The 25,369-nt window shown below is 44.2% G+C and overlaps 1 long non-coding RNA gene across 5 annotated transcripts in view; it reads right to left on the minus strand.

The window, feature by feature from the left end:
* Nucleotides 1-25,369, minus strand: part of LOC112546584 (uncharacterized) — a 392,852-nt gene that overhangs the window by 305,891 nt on the left and 61,592 nt on the right. For all 5 annotated transcript variants that reach the window (XR_012903931.1, XR_003090320.2, XR_012903930.1 and 2 more), the window contains exon 2: nt 13,609-13,750. This is a non-coding gene — a long non-coding RNA (uncharacterized LOC112546584). The remainder of the gene's footprint in view (nt 1-13,608; nt 13,751-25,369) is intronic.

Consider the following 25,369-nt stretch of genomic DNA (forward strand, 5'->3'; position numbering starts at 1 on the left):
GGGCTGCAAACAAACTTTATGGGACTGTTGGAAACTTGGCCACACCCATGAAAAGTGAACATTTGGCAAACTAAAATCATGCCGGACCCCAGATGTTGCTGGACCAGAGAGTGCCGAACTAGAGAGGTTCAACCTGTACTTGTTACCCATTCAGAATCAAACTATGTCTGTCTCGGTCCTCAGGCAGAAGTAATTTCAGGGGAGAAATTCACACATTCAGAGAACACTGCTGTTAGGCTATTTTAATATCACAAACCTACCTGGAACTGGGTCAATGGGAACAATACAAGTGTGAGGTGAAAGGGGCAAGGTACATACAATTTTTCACAAGACTCTGCAGTTTATCACATAAGTATTACCACGTACCCCTGAGCAAAACTTTCCTTTTTTCTGTTCTTTATAGAGGTTTCCAGTCATTGCTTTTGATTTTCTGACACATTGGTATAAACAACACTGAAGAAAGAAAGATAATGACATACAAACAAATGGGGTAAAAATGGGACCAGGTCTACAAAGCCCAGCACCCAAAAGTTAACCTTCATTTCAGGTACTTTTAATCTGCGCACCCCTACTTCATCCCTCTTATGCTAAAGCACCGATAGCCTAACCACATGGTCACTTTATCATTGGCCCCACAGGACCCCGGTCTTTGCAACCCAATGGTTTAGGAAATTATAGAGAAACGTTTTTTGTGAACAACAACAAAAAAAAATTGGCTCCCACATGGGTCAGTATTAGAACCTTTCCTGTTCAGAACACTGGTGCCTGGAATCATGGCAGGGAGCCCCCAGCAGGGGGAGTAACAGCCACCATAGAGCCCCTGTTCAGTCCCTACAAACACTCAAGATGGCACTCTGAGTTCCTCAGGGGGACGACGACTCCTCCAGTCCAATGGGCACAGAAGGGAGGGAAGGGGATGGTCACTATATCCAGCTATATTCACCTCTTGGACCAGATCCTGCACCCCACTTAGGACTAAATCAAGAATAGCCTCTTCCCTTGTGGGTTCCAGAACCAGCTGCTCCAAGCAGCCGTCATATAAGGGATCAAGAAATCCTTATCCGCACATCCCGCCCTGAAGTGACAAGCACCCATTCAGTATGGGGGTAGACGAAATCCCCCTCTATTATTGCATTTTGGTTTGTTTTTCTTATAGCCTCTCTACTCTCCCTTAGCATTTCATAGTCACTATCATGGTCCAGTCAGGTGGTCGGTAATAGATCTCTACTGCTAGATTCTTATTATTAGAGCATGGCATTATTATCCATAGAGGTTCTATGGAACAGTTTGGCTCATTTACAATTTCTACTTCATTTGATTCTACACTTTCTTTCATGTAGAATGCCACTCCCCACCAACACAAAGCTTTAGAAGAAAATGGTATTTTCATTGTAACTATGTAATAGCCATACGGGCACCAGCAGTTGTCCCAGTCCAAAAATCTCTTAACTACTGTTGCCACGGAACAAAAACATTAATGAATCCCTAGTTTAAAATATCTAAATAGTGAAAGTCTTAGTTAGATTAGTAACTAATCATTTTAGTAACACACAGCTACACTTTACATTATATCTATCCCCAAACCCTTGAAGTGCATTTCTGCTCTTGAAAAATGAACTGTGGGATTCCATGTTTGTGGTGGTTCAAGATGTTCATAGTTCCTACATAAAAATACTGTTTTTAACTTGTAAGTCTTGAAAATGCAACAAGGATCTGAGAACCAAGACTGGATTTATTCTATCTTGAGCATCCTCATCTACAGTCAGGATCACTGCTAGACTTCCTTTACATTTGTGCTGCTCAGTGAGCCCTGGACCATCTGTTTGCCTCAGTCAATGCACAGGTGTAGCCAAATAGCATTTACTTAACAATCCTGATGATGAGGCCTAAGGAGAATAGCATCCAACTCATTCTCCCATAGCTGATTCTACAGAGCCAACAGAAATAAGGGCTACTAAAAACGAACTCCTCGCCGAAGTCAGCCTATACCACCGAATAAAGACAGGGCCCAGCTCTGCTGTGTTAAATGGTGATATTAGTTTTCAAAGCAAAATTGTACGTTAAAGTTCGGATGAGGTCAGATAAGTTGGCTTCCTCCCAGTTAGTATTCCCCGTATCTAAGTTGGCATGGGGCGAGAGGTAAAGAATTGCCACAGAACAGAATCTAGCTAAGAGGAAGAAAACAAAGAGCAGGTGTAGTTGGGCAATTTTCATCATGGCAAAAGGTTACCAGCAGGGTTCCCCAATGCTCTGTTCTAGGAGAGGAGTTAAATGTGTTTATTCATTCACAGACAAAAACTAGATTGTGATAAGGAGGAGGTGAGATTGAGTGTATGTATGCACAAAATGGTGTTTAAACACGCACACGGCAGAGGTGTTATAATTAACCCACAACCAAGCATTGTAAACTTCAGATATTCAGAATGAAAGGTTCATTTCAAAGTCTAAATAAGAGAAGGCATAGAGATGTACAGTTAGGGCACCAAAGAACCTTAGTGCTGGCATGTCATGATGCTGTAGAATAACCATACAGTTACGATTGCTGCATAATAGTTTTTCTTTAACCTAACTTTTTGTGTGTAAAAAAAAAAAAGCGCTCCATAAGTATCAGAGTTCACTGAGTTTTTAACTTGATGGGAAATGTGAAGCATCTGAGTGTTAGGATCATGTGAGATCAATCAAAATGGTGAGGTTTAGAAAACCTGACCTATGAGGAAAGGCTGGAAAAGCTGGGTGGGGTTAGCCTTGAGTAAAGAAGAGTGTGGGGCAAAGGGGACTTGATAACAGCATTCCAATACATCAGGGCCGGTTATAAAAAGGAGGGGTATTAACTGGTCTCCACGTCCGCTGAAGGGAAGCCAAGAAGCCCAGGGCTTCATCTGCAGCAAGGTCAAATATTCAGACAGACATTCTCAAGGTTTTTAAGCTGTGCAAGTGGCTTCCAAGGGAGGTTGTAGACACGCCACCACTGGAAGCTTTGCAGATCAAGTCGGACAAGCGCCTATCGGGACTGGCCTAGTACAATGATCCTTGATGACTCCAACATGCCTTCTGGCCCGTGCCTAGGATTCCATGGAACACAAAGAATGCAATGCTGATGCAAAGCCACCAAAGCTGATGCTATGCTCCCTGCGTGCCACCGCCACTTCGGTAGTGGGCCAGCTGGGGGCCTTGCTGTGCTCAAGTTCTTCCCCCACATCCTCCGCCAATGCAACAGCTGGCATAACTTCAAGCAGCTAAGTGGCTGCTCTAGGCAGTGGAGGTGCCATTTCGGCCCCACATCTGGCCCACAAATGGAGGAATGCCATGTGGGTTGAGAGCCGCCTCCCTTCAGCCCTATCTGTGCCAAGCACAAAGGGAATCCAGGGTTTCTCCACAGCGCACTCAGCCATCAGGTTACCAGCTTTATTCAGAGCTGCTCAACAGCCACGCAAGTAGAGTCCTTGGAAACACCCAGGTACGGCAACAGAAGCAGTCCCTTAAACACAAGGAAATATCAGAATGTTGCTTCCTTATGTTAATTGCTTAGCTACAGCTTTAAGGCTGGCCCTGTAGGGCCCTGTATTGCTGCTACATCATCCCTCTCTTCTCAAGCTGGCTAAAAATCTATGATGCAGCCGACAGGCCGCACTTCGCAGGGTAGAGATTCCACAAACTGAGTCCAAACGTGGGAATTAGCATTCACCTCTCTCCAGCTAGATCCAAGGAATCCCATTCAACTGGATGGGTCCCAAAGTGCCTTCTGGTCCACATTATTCAAAACCATCCTTTGAAGCTCATAACACTTCTCAGGGTTAAGACTGACTGTGCTTCCCCGCTAGACAAGTTACATACACTCCCACATTCACTTTGCATTGAACATAATGGACTCCAGAGATGCAGAACCATATTCAAAAAGGCTTTTCACTGATACTGTAGGAGATTACCCTCACACCATTTTCTCCATGTATACTTTTGAGTAGTTACTAGTGGTCCGGCTGGGTGCTTGCAAAATGATGTAATTAGAATTTCAGTGTCCTTGATTATGCATGGCGAGCAGCTGGATATATTCAAAAGCTCAGGGCTCTAATTATGGGCCACCTTAATGAGAAAAATGAAATGCTAGATTATAAGTCATTTAGGATCCACGTTTGACATATGGAATCATATGTTTGAAACACTTCCCAGGAACGTTAGTCATCTGATCCATACCAAGGGCTGGAGATCCAGCCTAAGAAAGTTGATGAAATGTATTTCACTAACGCACGCTGTATGACTAATTGGTTTTTATTTACTAACCGGTTCCTTAGCAGGCTAACGGTGGAGGTGGTGGTGTGATTTTGTCTTTTATTTGTTTTAGTTAGTACCTCTGAATGTTCTAATTGGATGTGCTTTAATTGGAACTTTGCTGAAGCAGGACTGGCCATGCTGAATGTACCATTGGCAGCCTTGGAATACTTTCAAAACATATGGCTTAGTTTCTTCAGATTAAAACTGAATTCTTCAGGTTTCATTTCCTTATTATGTTTTCTCCTGCGGCACAAGGAAGAGTTGTAAATGTCCATTACAAACAGGTGTCTGCCTTTGTGCTATTGATGGATGACTAGGAAGATGAGTCATCACTCATTGAAAAATCAGGGTTAGATTCCTTTTGAACTGAAACAAAGCTTCCAGGAACACCCAGACGAGACTGAACCATTTGGATCCAGCAGTGATAGGAGATAGACAAGTTCACTGATGGGGGAGCAAAGAGACCAGCTGCCCCAGGGTCCTTTCAATTCCCACTGGAGTGCCGTGCAGCATGAACTGGGTGGCTCTTAAGGGCTGGGCGTGTCCTGAGCTCTGGGCAGGGCTGGAGGTTGTGGTGGGGCTGATGTGGGGTGTTTGCTGCTTCTGGCCCTGCCCCTTCCACCTGAGGCCCCATCCCTTCCAGGAATGCAGAGCCAGGGGCTTTCCTGCCCCAGGGGCCTGGCATGGCTCTTCGCTCCCCTGGAGATAGATGGACTGGTTCTAATAATTGGGATTCTCTTCCCTATTGCTCCTCCACCAACATGAGGACAGAATGGGCCAAAGTTACTGGTTGCATTCCTGAGCTGGCTTTGAGTGCAGCCAACAGCATTTTCCCCGAATACAGGGAACAGACCTGATTTTACACGTAGGCCAGGTCTACACTACAGGGGAAGGTGGAATTAAGGTACTCAGCTCCAGCTATGTTAATTACATAGCTGAAGTCAATGTATCTTTACTCAAGTTTCTGCGTGGTTTGCAGAGTGGGAGGTCAATGGGAACAAATGCTCCCATCAGCTTTCTTTAATCCTCGCTAAGAGCAGGAGTGCCAGCATCTGAGTTTGATTTAGTGGATCTTTACTAGACCCACTAAATCAAAGTCTGGAAGATCGACAACAGCAGCACAGATCTTCCACATAGTGAAGATGTGGCCAAAGAACTCATGTAGTTCCTTATCCAAAGCCCAATGAAAATCAGTGGAAATGTTGTAGGCCTGATTCAAGACCTGAGATCTAAGTCAAAGACTGTGAACCAAAGTCAGGCCATGTAGTATAACAAATGCCAATAAGTTGAGTGTCCAGTACATGAACTTGACTCCGATACCACTAGCATTGCTACAAACTGTGAATATATAAAACACATGCCAGCCAGACAAGGTAGGCAGCCCAATCTGGCACAGGATAAGATGGCTTGACAGAAGTGATGAACACAGACTTCCCTGCCCACTGAGAGAAGATGTTGGGTGCTCAATACTTTTGCAAAATCAGACGCTTATTTATGTGGGCAAGTATGGATTTAAGAGCCTGACTTTCAGCTTGGCCCAGGTGTCCAGCTTAACAGTCCACCCAAGACTGGAAACATACAACTAATACGAGTCATAAACATCTGAGATTGACTGATGATAGCTTTCCTGCCAGTGTTGATTTTGCAGCTGTAAAGTGAGAAGTGTCAAGACCTTTGAAGGCGAGAAGTCTGAGCTGTACATCCTGCTGCAAGGCGAGAAGTCTCCCTTTCCAATGGTACAAAACTCCTAGCTCATGAAATGAAATAGCATCTTAAATCCATCCCTCACGTAAGACAGAGTTTGATGTTCTGAATCAATGAAAGTGACCCCTATGATCACCCTACAAACTTGAGCTAATCTAATCTTGCAGGGGCACTCCCCATTTGGAGAAGTGTGGATGGAAACAGATCTCTGGTAGCTTGATTTATTTTTCCATGGCACTGCTCAAAGGTTTGAGATGGTATCATAAATCCAGGAGGAGATGGGTAGAGTGCAAGTGAGGAAGTCAACGGTGCCTGATGAGTGGAATTTATCACCAGTGTGACATATCAACATATGTATATGTGTTGATGGGGGAGAGGAAGTCTATTACAGCTTCTCTAAAGTAATTACATTATCCACCCAGTTGGGCTTTTGAATGCTTTTTCTGCCACATGCGGTTGTAGTTTTGAGAGTGGGTTTCTGAGTCAAGAAAAAGGAATATCAAGTTGATAGGTGTCAAGGAAGAGATCATATTAACTATGCTCTTCAAGTCCTAATGAATAAGATCAAAGTTACATTTTGAAGGCTTCCATAGTTCTAGAAATGATTTAATCAGATATTAAATCATAATGAATGCCCAGCAAATGATCCCATAAACTCTTCAGTTCATAATTCTTCTACTAGACCTTTGATTTAGTTTATGACAGGTGCTATGTTATTCCTCACAGAAACCCTGATAGGGAGCATAACATCTGGAATGCAATATTAACTGATTTTTTAAATAAGCAGCAGACAACTTGCCAAAAGAGAGAGGCTTTTCAAGGACATGCAATGCAACTAGGCAGATGACAATGACTCCCATTCTCTGGATGTCAGAATGATCAGCTGTATTCACAAAAATGGTCCACTCAAGATGCAAACCCAGCTCTTTGCCACAACCACACATGAATAGTTTCTTATCCATGAAACTAGAAGAAAAGGAGATGAGGCAGAATAAATAAAATGGGGGGAAACTGGGAGAAAAGTTTCCAGATAAGCCCATTCCTCAACTGATATAAATTGGCACAGTTGTAATGAATTCAATAGCACTACATTAGTTTACATCCATTAGGAATTCTGATTTAGTGCCCACGGGATAGAGATGGATAACACAATCTGACTTCCTGTCTTTGGAAAGAATGGCCATTAGCACTCATCTGTCATAGCAACGGGGCCATTATAAATGGATTATATTAAACTACTATTCAGTAGGTCTTCTTGGGCAACCATGAGAACTTTGAAACTAGTGGACAAGAACGGTTACCTGAAAGGATTCTGGAAAACCAATGTTCTGTGGCTGGGAAGATTACAAGAAAATTTCAAAGACACCATAATAAAGGCCCAACTTAAATTTATACCCCAAATTTAAAAACACAGTAAGAGAACAAAACAAATTCCACCATGGATTAAGAACCAGGTAAAAGAAGCAGAGACAGATAAAAAGACATCCTTCAAAAGGTGGAAGTCAAATCCTAGTGAGGAAAATAGAAAAGACCATAAACTTTGTCAAATTAAGTGTAAAAATATAATAAGAAAAGCCAAAAAAGAATTTGAAGAAACAGCTAGCCAAAAACTCAAAAAGTAATAGTAAAATGTTTTTTAAGTACATCAGTAACAGGAAGCTAAGTAAACACCCAGTGGGGCCCTTGGACGATCGAGACGCTAAAGGAGCACTCAAAGATGATAAAGATGATAAAGTCATCGCGGAGAAGCTAAATGAATTGTCCCATTAGAGGAGGTTTTGGAACAAATTGATAAACTTAACAGTAACAAGTCACCGGGACCAGATGGCATTCACCCGAGAGTTCTGAAAGAACTCAAATGGGAAATTGCAAAACTATTAACCATGGTTTGTAACTTATCCTTTAAATCAGCTTCCCTACCTAATGATTGGAAGATAGCTAATGTGATACCAATATTTAAAAAGGGAACTAGAGGTGATCCTGGTAATTACAGACCGGTAAGTCTAATGTCAGCACTAGGCAAATTAGTTGAAACTATAGAGATACACCTATCTCATAGAGCTGGAAGGGACCTTGAGAGGCCATTGAGTCCAGTCCCCTGCCCTCATGGCAGGACCAAGTACCAGCCCTGACAGATTTGCCCCAGATCCCTAAATAGCCCCCTCAAGGATTGAACTCACAACCCTGGGTTTAGCAGGCCAGTGCTCAAACCACTGATCTATCCCTCCCCCAAAAAGAATAAAAGAATAAAATTGTCAGACACATGGATAAACTTAATTTGTTGGGGGAAGTCAGTATGGTTTCTGTAAAGGGAAATCATGCCTTACTAATCTGCTAGAGCTCTTTGAGGGGGTCAAACAAACATGTGGACAAGGGGGAGCCGGTGGACATAGAATACTTAGATTTCCAGAAAGCCTTTAACAAGATCCCTTACCAAAGTAAAGTTAAGTAAGTTATCATGGGATAAGAGGGAAGGTCCTTTCATGGACTGATAACTGGTTAAGAGACAGGAAACAAAGGGTAGGAATAAATGGCCTGTTTTCAGAGTGGAGAGAGGTAACTAGTCAGGTACCCCCAGGGTCCATACTGTGACCAATCCTATTCAACTTATTTATCAATGATCTAGAAAAAGGGGTAAACAGTGAGGTGGCAAAATTTGCAGATGATCCCAAACTGCTCAAGATAGTTAAGACCAAAGCAGACTGAAGAGCTTCAAAAAGTTCTCACCGAACTAAGTATTTGGGCAACAAAATGGCAAATGAAATTTAAAGTTGATAAATGCAAAGTAATGCACATTGAAAAAAATAATCCCAACTATACACACACAATATGATGGGGACTAATTTGGCTAAAGCTATTCACAATCATTCCAAGATCTCTCTTGAATACTTCTCTGAAAACATCGACTCAATGTGCAGCGGCAGGCAAAAAAGCAAATAGAATGCCGGGAGTCATTAAAAAAGGGATAGAGAATAAGACAGAAAATATTTTATTGCCTCCATATAAAATCATGGAGTGCCCATATCATGACTACTGCGTACAGATGTGGTCTCCTCATCTCAAAAAAGATATATTGGCATTGGACAAGGTTCAGAAAAGGGCAACAAAAATTATTATGGGTTTAGAATGGGTCCCCTATGAAGAGATTAAAAAGACTTGGACTTTTCATCTTAGAAAAGAAGAGACTAAGTGGGGGGCAGGGATATGACAGAGGTCTATAAAATCATGACTGGTGTAGAAAAAGTGAATCAGGAAAGTTATTTATTTATTCCCACAATATAAAAACTAGGGGTCACCAAATGAAATTAGGTGGCAGCAGGTTTAAAACAAACAAAAGGAAATTTTTCTTCACTCAGCGCACAGTCAACCTGTGGAACTCCTTGCCAGAGGATGCGGTGCAGGCTAGAACTTTAACAGGGTTTAAAAAAGAGCTAGATAGATTCACGGAGGTTAGATCCATCAATGGCTATTAGCCAGGATGGGTAGAAATTGTGTCCCCAGCCTCTGTCTTGTGAGGTGGGTGACAAGGGAGGGATAACATGAGGATTACCTGTTGTGCTCCCTCCCTCTGGGGCATCTGGCATTGGCCACTGTTGAAAATAGGACACTGGGCTAGATGGGCCTTTAGTCTGACCCAGCCTGGCTATTCTTATGAACTAGCCAATTAGCCCGTCATAAGACGGGATTTTCAGGTCTCTCCTCCACGTCGGTCTTCTCTCCTGAGCGTCCGGTCTCTCGCTCCATCTCTCTCTCTCTCTCTTTCCTCCTGCTACTGCCTCCCTTCCCCCTCTCTCTCAGCTCTCCTCCGCCTCCTGCCTCTCTCTCTGTCTCTCTCTTTCTCTTCTCCTCCCACTCCTGCCTCTCACTCGGGGGACCGCGGAGCTCAAACAGCTGTTTGGGCTCTGCACTACCCGTGCTGCATGGGGAGCACAAAGCCCGAATGGCTGCTTGCGCCACTTGCTCCCCCATGGCAGCCCGGCTGAGCGGCGCAGAAGTCAGCCAAGCGCCATGGTGGGAGGCGAAGGGGGGTGGGGTGGTGATATTCACGGCCAGGGGGAGGGGCCTGCAACCGCTGTCACGCCGCACGTCACAGCCCTGCCCCCCTTCCCCTCCCTTCATGGCACTCGGCTGACTTCTGTGCCACTCAGCCGGGCCACCGCGGGGGAGCAAGTGGCCGTTTGGGCCCCACACTCCCCATGCAGCACGGGCCGCCCAGAGGGAACAGCCAGCATTTCGGCGTTACAGACTCTCAGACGCTGGGCTACTATATATATGATTGGCCAAACAGGAAAACTGACCAGTCTAGATATAGTGTCATAAATACTCTATTAATTAAGAGATATCAATCTAATTCCCCCAGAGGGACATTGAAGTCTGGAACCAAAGTAACTTTGTTTGGAGAAACTATGAACTAAAATATAAAAAGGAAAAAAAGCGTTGAAGAGAAATACACGGAAATGGCAGCAACTGATTCAGCTCATTAATATAAATCTACAATTAGTGACAAAAATAAAATCCTGTGCAGCATTGGGGGGGGGGGGGGGTGCGCACGCGCACAGCATTGGGGAGAGGGGTGTGTGTGCGCACGCACAGAGCATTGGGGAGGGGTGTGTGTGTGTGTGTGTGTGTGTGTGTGTGTGTGTGTGTGTGTGTGTGTGTGTGTGTGAGTGAGAGAGAGAGAGAGAGAGAGAGAGAGAGAGAGAGAGATTCATGCCTGAGAGATGGTTTCTCATTAACTGGTCTGTGGAAACTACAAGAGAGAAGAGGTAAGCGACTAGGCCCCCTTGTCCCCTGCAAACCCTCATGCAGAGCGAGTGAAAACAACAGCAGCAAGTTTGGTAGGAATTTTTCAAATATTTTACCAGTTTTTAAAAAAGCAAGCTGGGAATGTCAAACTTTTGACAATTTTTTTGACCATCAAAGAATTTCAGCCAGCTCTGCAGTTGGTCTAACTCCCCCTGCTACCCTCCTCCCCTAAATGTTAACACAAATGGTCAGGTTTGAATTTTCTTGACCTAAAAGATTTCTTGAACATGTGATAATTAGAACATTTCCAACAGCTCTGCCTCAGAGTTGGGTCTCACTGGTCCGATGCTTTTCCCAGATGCCCTTCTCACCCCCCCCCCCCCCATCCTCACATGCTCCTTGTTGCCTCAGTTGCAATCACCTCAGGGAGAGCATCCTGGCCGCCTCCTCTACCCACTGAGGTGAGGCAGCCTCCTTTGCATTTCACCAGCTCTTCAATTCCCTGGAGCAGAGCAATACCCCCTATGATTCCTTCAGGCACAGGGACACTGCAAAGTCATGTGACAGGCTCCCAGCCACCCCCTCATAAACATAGGTCACTCTACCATACCTACTAGCCCAGTAAGCCTCAAGAAACGCACTGTCTTTGCCTGGTTAAACCAGAATGACACAAACTCAGGTTTTATCCCATCCAGCCTTTCTAGCTTGCAAGGGTTTCTCCCAAGTTTCCATTCCTGAACAGCTTTCTCCTGTGATGGGGTGGGCTAGGTCCAGAGGGCAGCTGCTGGAGACCTGATGACCCCACCACACCCTGCCACAGTAAAAGGGCACTAGAGAGGTCCTCCAAGCAGCGTAGAGTGGCTGTCTGGGAAGTAGCCAATCAGGGCCCAGCAGGCTAGTATAAGAAGAGCTGCAGGGCCAGCATGAGCTCAGTTCCTTGCTAGAGTAACAGAGGCAGGGCAGGGCAGGGCAGGGCAGGGCAGGGCAGGGCAGGGCAGGGCAGGGCAGGGCAGGGCAGGGCAGGGCAGGCTAGGCTAGGCTAGGCTGAGGGGAATGTGAAGGTGCTCTGGGCTAGCTGCTGGGACTAAACCAGGACAAAGCCCTGAGATGGGGGTGAAGAATGTGCTAAAGCCATGGGGAAGTGATTCAGGGAATTAGAGCAGCATAAGGGAGCACTGCAGGGTGGCTATCAGTATGGTCTCTGGGCTGGGATCTGGAGTAGCAGGTGAGCCTGGGTCTCCCTGCCACCAGCAGGGGAACCAAACTTTTTTAGTGACCTACCTGCAGAGCTGGGGCCAAAGAGGCCCGTGAAGGGTGAAGATGTTGCCTCCAGGGAAGGATCCGGGGGTGCAGAGCAGGGACCACTTGAGAAAGATGTTCCAGGAGCACAGAGCAAGGCCCCATTGGACTTGTACCCTGGAAGGGCTTTGCTCTCTTATCCTAGGCAGGCTGCATGTGACAGCTAGAGGGCTGAGTCGCAGACGATCCACCACGGAGAGGGAGGAAGAGGGTGCAGGCACAAACATTGGCAGGGGATGCTTGTGCCATGACACTCCCACTCACCACAGCTTCTCCGCCTTTTCTCCCTGCTGACTCGGGCCCCGAAGGGAGCCTTCTTGCTCCCTACCACAGTGACAAACCTTGCTCCTAATCTGGGATCCCCCATTCAGCCCAGGCAGGGCTCACTCTTTGACCAGAGCTGTGAGAGCACCAGCCTGTTGGCAAGCTGCCCTGTAACAAGCACCTGGGTCTGTAGCAGCAGGAAAGCAAAGAGCATTGCCCAGTGGTTAAGGCAGGAGCAGGAGAGGAGTTCTCATGGCCCAAGCAGGAGGGTGAGCTGTTCCAGAGCCACCGCTCTGCTGGAAGGGAAAGCCCTTGGTATGTAGTAAAGGGAGAGTGTTCGGTGCCCTTGAGAAACAAAGGAAGAGAAAGAGGGACCAGTGACTTCTAAGACCAGAGCAGCCTGCCTTCCCCACAACTTCTCTCTGACCCGCGGAGATCAAGCCATAAGGAGGGAGGAGAGCTCTCAGCCCTGTGGGTCGGAGGGTCACTTGTGGGGAATAGCGGAGGACTGTTCTAGCTTACAGTGGGGCCCCAGAGCCCCTGGACCTACAGGGAGCAAGGACAACATGAAGGTCCCTTTGCTACCTGTCTCCTTGGGCTGCATCTCCTGGAGGCCTGGCCCAGAATTTGGCCCAGGAGTGTTAGTGTAGGAAGGCCCCAGTTCCTGTCTTTCTGCACTGCTCCCGGACTGTTTGAGGATACCCCTGTGCTTCTCAAGCTTTCCTGAGTCATCACAGGGATGGCGGAGGAGGCTGGCTCTGGGGACTAATTGCCAGAGGAGGAGTTGGAAGTTGCAGTAAGCAGCCTGTATTCTGAATCAAGTCATGGTTGTGTTTGCTTGGGTAGGAATGGCTGAACTTCACTACTTGTCACGAAGGAGCATGCAACAGCAAATGTAATTTGAAAACCATTATAATGCTACCCAGTGCATTAAAACAAAGGGACATGGCATATATATCCACCAAAAGAGTCAGATTTCCTGAACAGTTCAGCATTAGCAGAACTGTCAACTCAAAACTAAAAAGGGCTGAAAATGTCCCTGCAACATAATAAAACCATGACAGGGATACATAATAGCTAGTAAATTAAAACAAAAAGGGAAAACTCTAGACAAAATAATCCTGCTGCCAGACACACAGCCAAATGTACCAAGCCTACAGGAAAACCATATTCTAGTATCCAGTACTGCTAAATAGCAACAGCTCATGAACGATGAAATATGAAGTCCAAACTAAGCAAAGAGCAGCATTCGTTTAAGGTAAGAGTTTACAGTGGCTAATTTTCAAAGGAGAAAATCCCTGAAAAGAGAGGATAATTTGCTCTCACCTTTCTTAGCCTGGAGTGTGGATGCCTGGCTGGCCAGAAAGACTCTGCTTCGTTGATCCAAGAGAAGGTTAAGAGGTGACTTCAGCATGGTCCACAAGTACTCACAGGGGAGGAGATTTCTGATTGGAGATGGCTTTTTCATCTAGCAGAAAAAAGACATAACAAGGTCTAATGGTTGAAAACGGAACCTTGATGGGTTCAAACTAAAAATAAGACACCAACTGCTTGTAGGGAGGAGAATTAGCCATCGGAGTCCCTAACAAGGACTGGATGATGGGGGGGGGGGTGGGAAGGGGGAGGAAGGAAGGTAAGTGTGGATACTCCAGCTCTTTAAATCAAGACAATGTGTTCCTAAAGGTTGGGCTATAGCCCACGCAAAGGTTAGAGGCTTGGTGCAGAATTGTCTGTGTGCAGTTCACTGGCCTGTGTTATTCAGATCATACATAATTGTCCCAATTGTCCCTTTTCAGGGGGAGGCAGGGGCGTGTTTTGGTTTGGTTTTGGCCGGTTGTTTGGGATGAATCTATGAATTTTTGAGTTCAGGAGGAACAAACAGTTTATTTTCCCTACAGAAAACACTTAAGGGGCAAAACTGGTCTATTCTCCAAACCATAACCAATAATGGAGCTGATAACAAAATCCCTGGATTGGAGCCACTCGCTCCACCACCTGAATCATAACGAAACTGAAGGGTAAGGCTTGAGGCCGTTTTTCTTCAGCAGCATAATGCTATGGCACGTGTCTGTGAACCGTGGGCTTCACTGAAGTCAGTAACATTCTTTTCATTGGCCTCAGTGGCTTGGGATGAGGCCTACTGAAGTCAATGGGGGGAAAAAACCCTCCTGTTGATTTAGATGGAGTCAGCATCTAAAGCTTCTCTCACATTATTAAGCAGAGAAAAGGGCTATTTGGTTGTTTATTTCAGATCCTCCTTCAGCCTCAATTTCCCATAAACGAAATGCAACCCCCCCCCCCCCACCTACTGGAATGCAATGATTTTAATTAACAGATTAATTTACCAACCCGGGTAGATGTTTAAGCAAAGCATAACTATACTAGTAACTGAAAACATAACCGACTTTCTATGCTGAATTTTAGTTACAATAATTTACAGTGAGTTTCTACCTGTGATAAATGCTTAATTGAAAAGGAAAATGCAAATTACAACATGGCTGTAAACTAGCCCCTTAATCTCATTAAGGCTAAGATTTTCAGAGGATCTACAAGGAGGTAAGTGTCAAAATCCAACTGAATTTCAATGAGCTTTAGACTGCTGGTGAACATTGGTCAAGTCATTTTGCCTTCCACTACCTCATTTTCCCCATGTATAAAATGGGGTGATGATAATGACCTTCTCAGAGATCTACTGAGCAGCAGTACTATAGAAAAGCAAGGAATTGTTACCTACTCCCAAAGGCTTTCCATAAAGATAGCTTTAAATGCTACATTGAAGGTGAGGTCCTGTACCACCTTAGGGCATGACTACACTAGGGAATTATTTATTTCAAAATAATAGCTCCTGAAATAACTTTGGAAATAAACTTATTCCCTCTGGCAATCAGGAGTACAGATTTCAAAATAACCAGCCTGTTAGTTCGAAATAACGGGCCTGGTAGTGTGGACGCGCCACTTGTTATTTTGAAATAACTCCCCGGTGTAGAACAGGGCTTAGAGACTAGTAAAGAGTGCGTATGGTATAATGAGCTTCTGTGGGCAAAACTCACGTCTTCAGTGGGTTGTACCCATGAAAGCTCATGGTGCCATATGTATTTTTTGTTGATCTCTAAGGTGTTGCAAGACAACTCATTGTTTTCTAAGTTACAGACTAACACAGTCCCCTCAAACTTTTATACATAGGTGATAATTCCAGCTGCTTTCTCTCTGCACCATTGAAAAAGTGATATTTTAAATATGGACACCAATTATTTCCCATTCATTTTGCCCAGTTTTATCCTCGCTCCAGTTCCAGATTGTTGTTTAATTTGCTGGATTGTGAAAGTCAAACCTTGATGACAAGGAGTTGGCCTGTAGGAAAAAAAGAAATAAAGATCTACTCATCTACAAACAATAAACACACTTAATTTGTTTGTACACCAAATCATCTCATTAGGGCCAATTTACTGGATTTTGGTGTTCTGTTGAGGGAGTTCATCTAGTGTTATGATGGGAGAAGGGGGAGTAATACTCAGCGGTAATGTCTCTAGTGCATGTAAATAACAAACATTGTTAACGAATGAATGATGGAGGTCAATGGGCCATACAGTCATTAGATGGCTTAATGATATGCTGGAGGTTATCAGGAGGCCTAGGGCACTAATCACACGCACAGCATTCCTTCAGCAAACAGCCTCGGCCACCAGAGATCAGAATTTGCGTCCCACAACGCAATAGTGGTAAATGACCCAAGCGAGAAAATGTAATTTCAGGGTGGTGTTTAATATGCTCTTCTCATTGCTCAGGCTCTGCTGAAAAGAGTGCTGTCCATCGCTAGCCCAGGTATGCCAGCTAATACTGGTCCTGCCAAGTGCTTGACCACACTTTGCTTCACCATGACATATACCCAAGAGAGCAAATCATCAGCGATGGTCAGTTTAATTGCTGTAAGACCATAATAATAAAAAAGTGCAGGAAAATGGGTCTGCGAGGCACCAGTCTGCCGGAAGCTGTCTCACACAGTGTTGCTACATCTACTTGAGGCAGCAGGTGTGCTCCCAAAGTTACATCCAAACTATCTTTCTACCCCCTACTTGTTTATAGGCAAACAGTACAGTGTGCGTCATTTGAAACTAGATTTAACCAATCCACTTTCTACCCTGTTTTTCCTTGAAACACGATGTACCCCTTATCTCTCTGTTCCAGACACATGCATGCCAAATACCAAAGCACACACAGGCCCCTCCAAGTTTGAAGTGAGGCAAAACAATCTTCTCCTCTTGGGGAAAACAAGGCAGAGAAGGATTATCTTTTATCGGACTAACTTCTGTTAGTGAGAGACACAAGCTCCCTTGTTTTTCCTCCGTTTCCCAGGTTCACAGAATAATAGAAGACTGGGGTGGGAAGAGACCTCAGAAGATCTCTAGTCCAAGCAGGACCAATCCCCAACTAAATCATCCCAGCCAGGGCTTTGCCAAGTAACCCAAAGTAATGGCCTTTTAAGACACCGAAGGGCAGACCAGGGAGATTCAGGTCTCCCCAGTTCCTGTCTGGAGAAGTCTGTTTTGAGACACACTACCTCTGTATGAACTGCCTTTAACTGCAATGCCTTGAAAACAGAATACACGACTCCTTACGCATTACCTGCACATACATTTTGCAATGAGTAGGATGACCAGTGTGGACCCCTTTCCATGAACCCAGGGATCGCAGGTTCCCGCATCTTCTATCTTTCTGACAAAGCTGTTCTAAGTCTATGAGTTATGGGTCTTGACACAGGTAAACTTCTATTGCTGGGGGTTGAACTGGATGGTTAGAATGGTCTGATATAGCCTTAAAATCCATGAATCTCTGCTATCCCTGGCATATCCTCTGGTGTGAGTGGCAATCCTTGTGCAACAAAGGTACTACTTAACATGCATCCACATATCAGAATCTGGCTCATTGACACTTGGTAGATATGAACAGGTGCTACAGCTCCTAAGTTTTCCAAGAGCAATATTATGGGCCAGATCCTCAAACTGAAGTCAATAATTATGTCCATTTACTGGATTTGGTCTAAAGTCTTAATACACTGAACAAACAGTGACTTAGCAATGTCCTCCTGACCAGAGAGCATCTTTGCTCCCTGTTCATGTGCTGTCAAAAGTTCTTTATCGCATCTTATTATAAAAGTCAAGCAAATACAAATGGAATTAAAACGAAATGCATGAGCTGAAAATGCCTTCTTTCAGCTACCTCCATAGGCCTGCTGCTTGTACACAATCTTTCCATGGCCTCTTTCATGCCTGCAAGCTCTGAAATGTCAGCACTGTGGCATGCATATCGGGTGGGGAGGGGGGGTGCACAATAGCATTTTGTGTTACCTGCATACCCGCTCAGTACTTCAGAAATACTAGGCAACGTTTAAACAGGAATCATTTACTTCTGTGCGAGCTAGAGTGTCACAAAGGAAACCCCCCCAGAGTTTATCTGACTCCATGAGGACAGTGAGGAGAGGGGAATAAGTAACACCGCCCCCATTTTGCTCCCGTGGGGTCAACTGAAGTTTGGCCAAGTTAGACATTTGGCAGGGTCAGACTTTCTTACATTTCTTTAGAATTCTTTACAGGTCAGATTTCCCAACAAGCTCAGCTTGGAGTGGTTCCCATTTAGAACATCTGCTCACTTCATTTATTTGCCTAACGAGATGATGGCAAGGCTCTGGAGAATCTAATCTGTGGCTGACAGATTCAAAATCTTACTAGAATGCCCTGAGTTATCTGTCCTGTCTGTGCCCCATCTCCAAGGGACACAAGTTTGTTACAGCCTTCAACTAGAGAGGCTGCTTGTTAGCTTTAGAGACTTGTGCTTTCACCTCAGAGGCTCCCTACTCAAACCCTGGTGTAGGCCAAGATGGTGGCCAACATATGAGCCAGCTGATACATCTTTCTCTTGGATAGCTGCGGTCAGTCTCTCGCCCTTTGTCTCACAAAAGAACACAAGGAAAACGGGATCGGGCTGGAGCAGTACAACAGAAACAATGAAAGCTGACCTTACAAAATCAATCCTGGTCAGTCTGGACAAACACAAAGTGTGCGACTATATACAGACAGTGCTCAGAACACGTGTACTGTGTTCCCAGAACCCGTTCCACTGAACAGCTGGGTCTGCCTCTATGCTGCTTGGGGGCTGGCACTGTCCTAAGTGGTGTAGTAATAAGGAAAGGCTGCAGCATTCTAGATAATCACAGACTGAGAAAAGCCACTAGTGTAGCTTGGAAATCCAAGAAGTGTGGTTATGCAAAAGTACACTAACACGGCAAATTACATGGGCAAGGAACATGGACAATTTATTCTAGTGTTTAACCACCCTGACAGGAAGTTTTTGCTAATATCCAACCTAAACCTCCCTTCCTGCTTCTTGTCCTACCATCAGAGGTTAAGGAGAACATGTCCCCTTTCAGTCTCCCCCCACCTCCCCACCCCTTTTTTTTCCCTTTTTGCTCAGAGACCTGAAGCAGAATACTTCTCTGAAATCAAAATTGGAGGTGAAGTTGCCAATGAAGGAGTTTACACTGTGACCCTGAGTAAATTGTTCCAATGGTTAATTACCCTTAACATTTACGCCTTATTTCCTGTCTAAATTTATATAACTACCTTGAAGCTTTTGCATTGTTACACTTTTGCCCGCTACATTGAACAGATCATTAACAAGCACGGGATCTTCACGGAGGTTCTTACAGAGTGCGATTAAGTCACCCCTTAATCTTTTCTTTGTTAAACTCCGTAGCTGGAGCTCCTGAAGTCTATCACTCTAAAGGCGAGCTTTCTAATCCCTTAATTATTTTCTTGGCTCTTCCCCAAAACTGCTCCAATATCAACATCTTTCTTGAATTATTGACACCAGAAATGGACATAGCATTCCATAGTATTGCCAGAGGTATAGTATTCCACCGACAAATACAGAGGTATAATAACCTCGCTACCCCTACTCAAGCTTCCCCTGTTGATAGACGGAAAGATTACATTGGCCATTTTGGCTACAGCATTGCACCAAATGCTCAAATTCAGAGGATTAGCCACCCTGAGCCTTCCTCTGAGTCACTGCTTCCCAAGAGCGAGTTGGCCCACAGTCTTCGTGTCTAGATGTATACATGGAGCGGTATTCAAACACCCATTTGCTTGTGTGCTGCTTGCTAAACAAAGCATTTCTAACTGCTGTCTTTTTCTCCTTTTCCTCTTCCCGCCCAGACACACCTCCACTGTAGCTTGAGGTCTATCCAATGGGAAGCTGAAATTGATGCAGGCTCATGTTAAGTATTTATTCTAGTTTCACAGATCTCCCCTTTGTGCTGTGCACTGTACACACAGCAAGAAACTGGGGAGGGACGGGTCCTGCTCTTCCCCTGCCCAGTCGGAGCTAGGAAGCCCTCTTTGATGGTACCCTCCCAGCAGCTCAGGGAAAATAGGATTCAACTCCACGAGTCTCCTCCAGCTGCAGGAATCTCATGCTGCTGCTCAGTCCCAGAGAGCATCCAGCAGCAGGGGCAGGCACTCAGAGATGGTCCTCCCTCCCACACCAGAGCAGTCTTCGGGGAGGGACAGGTTCTGTCCTTCCTTCCCCTGCCCAGTTGGAACAGGGAAGCCCTCTTTGACGAGGTGCTGCTAGGAAGAAGGACACATCAGATTTCATGGGGAAGGGCTTATTTCACAGTCTGTGACACATTGTTCAGGGCTATAAAATTGGCTATGCCCCTGGACCCAAATTCAGAGTTGCCCATATGGGGCCCTGAAGGCACTTTTCACACCCTTGCACAAGCGTGAGGTTCAGTTCAAAATCAAACCCCAGTATTTCCACGGGGGAACATGCCAGTCTCCTCCTCTTTTGACCGAGCTAGTTTTCTGGTTCCCAGCAGAACTACATCGGACAGTGGCAAGATCTTGCAGGTTCCAGGGGCAGCCTGCGACCATGACATGGACATTCTTTCTGCGACGCCTGCAGTGCAAGATCCTACACGTCAGAGGTCTCATTTACACGATGGCTGCTTGAGACCCCATAAGGAGAATGCAAAGGCCTGGAAGAAGTATGTGTAAATAAAGACATTCTGGCCTGAAAGCCCCATCCCCTGCCAAAATACTGTATGGCGGCCTTACGTTTTAGTAAGAAGCAGGCCCCATCCTCATCCTCCATATCGGTTCTCTGCTCAGGCCAGGTCTCCTCTCGGAAATGAGGTGGGTAGAACTAGGAGTGATGCAGCTAAACCATCCTACAGCTCGCTGCAAACAGCACTAGGTTAATGGGGGGGAGGTTCTCTTGCCCACCTTGCTCCTGCCTCTCAGGGAGGTGGGCAGGCTTTGCCAGTGGGAGAACTTCTCCCATCAGCATACACAGAGTCTCCACTGCTTTGCATTTGCATCCTTCTTCTGGAGGGGCCAGATCTATCGCCCACTGAAAGGAGTCTGGACCAGAACTGTAGCCAGCACGGTGTCATTGTGCCAGCAGGCTGGTATTTGTTCAGTGAAAAGCCTCTAATAATTGAATTTGTTCCATTTTATTACCTCTAAGTACCAGAAGTTGGTGGAGGTTTTGGTTTTGTCTTGCCATGCCTCCCCGCCACCCCCCAGATCTTATTAGCTAGATTAAGCGCAAAGTGAAAACCCTATTTCAGAAAGGCAGAATTACATGCGGTTTCCTAGTTTTCCACACTCTGTAGGACATGCCACAAAACCTATCAAAACCGTAAAAGCTTAACACAAGAACCCATGCAAATGGGGAAAGGGATGCCCTCAGAATACTATGACAGCTCTTGCTATGAATGAAGGGGACGGTAAATGCAGGTGGATGACACACATGAAACAGTAAACAAGTTCCTGCTAATTGCGGAGCGTCCTTTTAATTGGGGGTAGGATTCAGTGCAGAGGTTTAAGATTCTAGTCTGTAGTTCATTCTATATTTGAAGAAAACTTGCCTAGCTGAGGGGCTCAGGTTTCTAGCTTTTCCTTCCCCACTCTGAAATGGGAGTGAGAGGCTGAGGCTTAAATGGAGCCGTTCCCTTTTATAAGCTTTCCTACTCCACATCAGTCCATCACAGAATTATGCATAGTGGGTCCTGGTGCAATTAAACCTTAGGCCTGGTTTGCCTAAGGCGAAATGGACCAGCGTAGCTACTTCAGAATCACTATTCCTCTATTGCTATTCCATTACAAATTTAGCTATTCCAGAATAACAGGACACTGTCCCAAAACACGTGATTTTATTCTAAACTAATTACCCTGCTTCCAGAAAAAAAGCCACTTTTGATTTGGAATAGCACATCCACACAGTGAGTTATTCTGGAATAGCTCAATTATAATAGAATTGCTATCACAGTCAATTTCTTTGTATATAAAAGTCCTCTAAGGCTTCGGACCTTATTATACTTAGCTGTGTTTACATACTAATTTGCATGGTATTACTCATGAAGCTTTGAAGTGAAACTTAAACTGTTTGAATTTTCCCTTCAGTTTGTCTCCTGCATACACAACTCAAGAGTTCTCTAAAAACACACATATCTAATCGGAAAAGAAAATCTGTTTACATAATTGCCTCTTCATAAATTGTGAGTTAATCCTTCAATATAACCTGCAGTTAATAGTCTTCCCACAAAGAGAACCGCATCATACAAAAGCCACCCTCATTTTAAATTTAAGAAAGAAATTTCCAATTACAGGACCAATGAGGAATCCAAAAATAAGCATACATCGTTGGGGTTGTGGCATAAATAGGAAGTTCAAAATTCAAGGCAACATTCTCTTAACTCTCAGGAATGTAAAAACAAAGTAATTTAGCTTTCTGGATAGTGTTCATTTACATGTACTAGCATTTTGCTTGTTAATGTTAATATTTCAGATCAGTGCGTAACAATATTTAAACTACTGACATTGAATTTGGCTATAGCTCAGAGAAATAAATGCCCAGAGGTTTAGATGATTATCCTAGCCAATCAATGGCTTGATCCAAACTCCAGGGAAGACAATGGACAAAAAACACCCACTGAATCAAAGTTGGAATTACTGAGTCTGTATAATTGGATTTGCACTAATACGAGAATAGCCTTTTAGAGCGTGAGTACCTCATCTATTCTAGTTCCAATCCTGGCTGTGACTGGAAACCAGAAAAGAAGAAAAATTATGGAAGCATATTAAAAATATGCATGCCAAGAAATGAGCAAAGGCTTTCTTAAAAAAAAAAAGAATATAAGAACAGAAACACTTGGTCAGACCAAAGGTCCACGTAGCCCAGGGTCCTGTCTGCCGACAATGGCCAGTGCCAGGTGCCCCAGAGAGAATGAACAGAACAGGGAATCATCCAGTGATCCAGCCCGTCACCCATTCCCATCTTCTGACCAACAGAGGCTATGGACACCAGTCCTCCCCATCCTGGCTAATAGCCATCGATGGACCTCTTCTCCATGGATTTGCCTAGTTCTTTTCTGAACCCTGTTAACGTCCTGGTCATCCCAACATCCTCTGGCAAGGAGTTCCACAGATTGACTGTGCACTGTGTGAAGAAAGACTTTCTTTGGTTTGTTTTAAACCTCCTACCTATTAATTTCATTAGGTGACCCCTAGTTCTAAGCAGATACAGTGCTGTCTAGCTTAAAGGTAGATTAGAAGCAGAAGGTGGTAAGTGAAGTATTTACTTCAGATCAGAGCTATTCTACTGTCTGTACGAAGCTCCCATTTACAGCAGATTCTGAGTGGCTAAGGGCCTCTCTCTGTGTGTGAAGGAGCGTTAAAATCAATAGTTATTTTGAAATAACTTATTTCGTAATAATAACTCTTGAAATAACTATTTCAAAATCGTGTGTCCACACTACAGGGAAGCCTCAAAATTAGTCTGAGGCAGGCTCCCTTATAATGTGGACATGATACCTCAACTTAGAGTCCCAGGAAACACTGGGGAGCAATTACTCTGAATGAGTCTGCTGATACCATTATTGGACCTAACCAAGTGAGTTATAAGATCAAGAATACATATTCCTGCGCATCCAGAAATATAATTTATGCTATCATGTGTCAAAAGTGCCTGTCTGCTATGTACATTGGACAAACATCTCAGGCACTTCGCCAAAGAATCAATGCCCACAAAACAGATATCAGACAGGATCACAAAGAAAAAACAGTTTCTTGCCATTTCAACTAGAAAGGACATTGTCTCAATGACTTGATTACCTGCATCCTGCTTCAAAGGCCTTTTGAGACTTCACTTGAAAGAGAATCCTCTGAACTGTCATTCATGCTTAAATTTGACACTTTACACTCAAGTTTGAATAAAGACGCTAATTATCTTGCCCATTACAAAGATAGCTTCCCCAATTATCACCTCTAATATCATTAGCTCACAGACATTTACCGCTCCCCCCCCCCCCAATCCCCTTCTGTTCTGAAATTTGATTTGTCCTTTTCATATTTGTTCATTTTTTTTATTGTTTCCTTCGGTATATATGGTCGTGCCAATTTTCTTCCACTATTTGATCTGAGGAAGTGGGTCTGGCCCACGAAAGCTCATCACCTAATAAACCATCTTGTTAGTCTTTAAAGTGCTACATAGTCCTGTTTTTTGTTTCTGCTGCAGCAGACTAACACGGCTGCATCTCTATCACTATTCAAAATAAATGTTATTCCTTGTGGAAAGCAGGAGTTATTTCAAAATAACCAGCCCCTTATTTTGAAATAACGGACTTGGTAGTGTGGACGCTCCGCTTGTGACTTTGAAATAACTTCCTAGTGTAGACTGGAGCTCAGTAAGCAACTTTCCCTGTTTTTAAACAAATTGTCAGCCAGGGAGGGTCCAGAACATCTCATCCACACATCTTTCCTTTTCTGAACCTATACCGAGTCAAAATCCACCTGGAACAATCCTACAAGGAGACTGTGAGGCCCTGACCTGTTGGCTACTGGCCTGTCTAGAGATGGTCAGTAGCCAATATAAATTGTGAATTGGATCTCCCAACCCTCACTTGTTCTTCAGTTACCTATTGCTGCAACACTGAGCATATGGCTACATGTATTTGTCCACGAATAAGCAGAAATAAAGGGTGAAACCTAGCTATCTATTTATAACGTAAAGGAGGTTTGGAGATTTCTTCCAATGCTCCCCACTGCCATTCTCCAGCCATCGTACTATAGTTTAAATGAAATTACCAAAATAATTGAAACTGGTAGAATCATATTTCTGACAAACTTGCAGAATTTTAAAATATTCTATGCAACATTTTTAATACTTTGGTGCAGAATTCACAAGACAGTTCCTGGCCTTATTTTCTTGGTCCATGGTCATTTCTACAGGCCATGTATTTTCTCTTCTGGAGTCAACATTAACTCTCCTGTCTTCATTTTTCTGACTGCCATTTTAAAGCCCATCTTAAAAGTCTTTCATCTTCTTTATTTTTCTCCTTCTGTCATTTCTCTCCCTCTGATAGTAATCCAGTCATTTATTCTGTTATTTATTGTTTTATTGCACTGTCCTTCTGTTTCCCTTACGTAGTGCTTTGGATCAAAGGAACAATATAAATACATTCAATGTATTTTTAATAATTGATTACAATAAAATCATGGAAAAAGAACAAGCAAAAATAGACTGCCGGATGATACAAAGCAGAGGTGGAATTTTAAAACAGGACAAACAGTACTTGCTTATCGTATTATGATTATTATAATAGTAAGGAAAAATAGACCTGGACCAAAACCTATTGTGCTAGGTTCTGTATGAAAATAGACACAAAGGTGGTACCCACCCCATGTAGCTTACAACCTAAATATGCCATGGAGTTTTGTGGGCTCTTGCTATTTTTATCTAAGAGACCCCCACAGTCCTGCGATGAGTTCATCACATATTCATTCTATTGTTTCTGCAACTCTCACTTAAAAATTTCAAATGCAACATCCAACTGTAAGAAATTAGGCCCTGATCCTCCAATGACTGAAGCATCTGCATAGCTTGATGGGCTGAGAGTAGTCCCCAAAGAGTACGTTTTTGCAGGATCGGAGTCCCAACAAATACAACTGATATCCTTTGATTATGTTCCAAACAATAATTCATTTTTTAAAATTCTCTTCCCTGCCCGCTCCCAGCACAGCCAACT

This window comes from Pelodiscus sinensis, chromosome 5, assembly GCF_049634645.1.
Source record: "Pelodiscus sinensis isolate JC-2024 chromosome 5, ASM4963464v1, whole genome shotgun sequence".
Classification (NCBI taxonomy): domain Eukaryota; kingdom Metazoa; phylum Chordata; order Testudines; family Trionychidae; genus Pelodiscus; species Pelodiscus sinensis.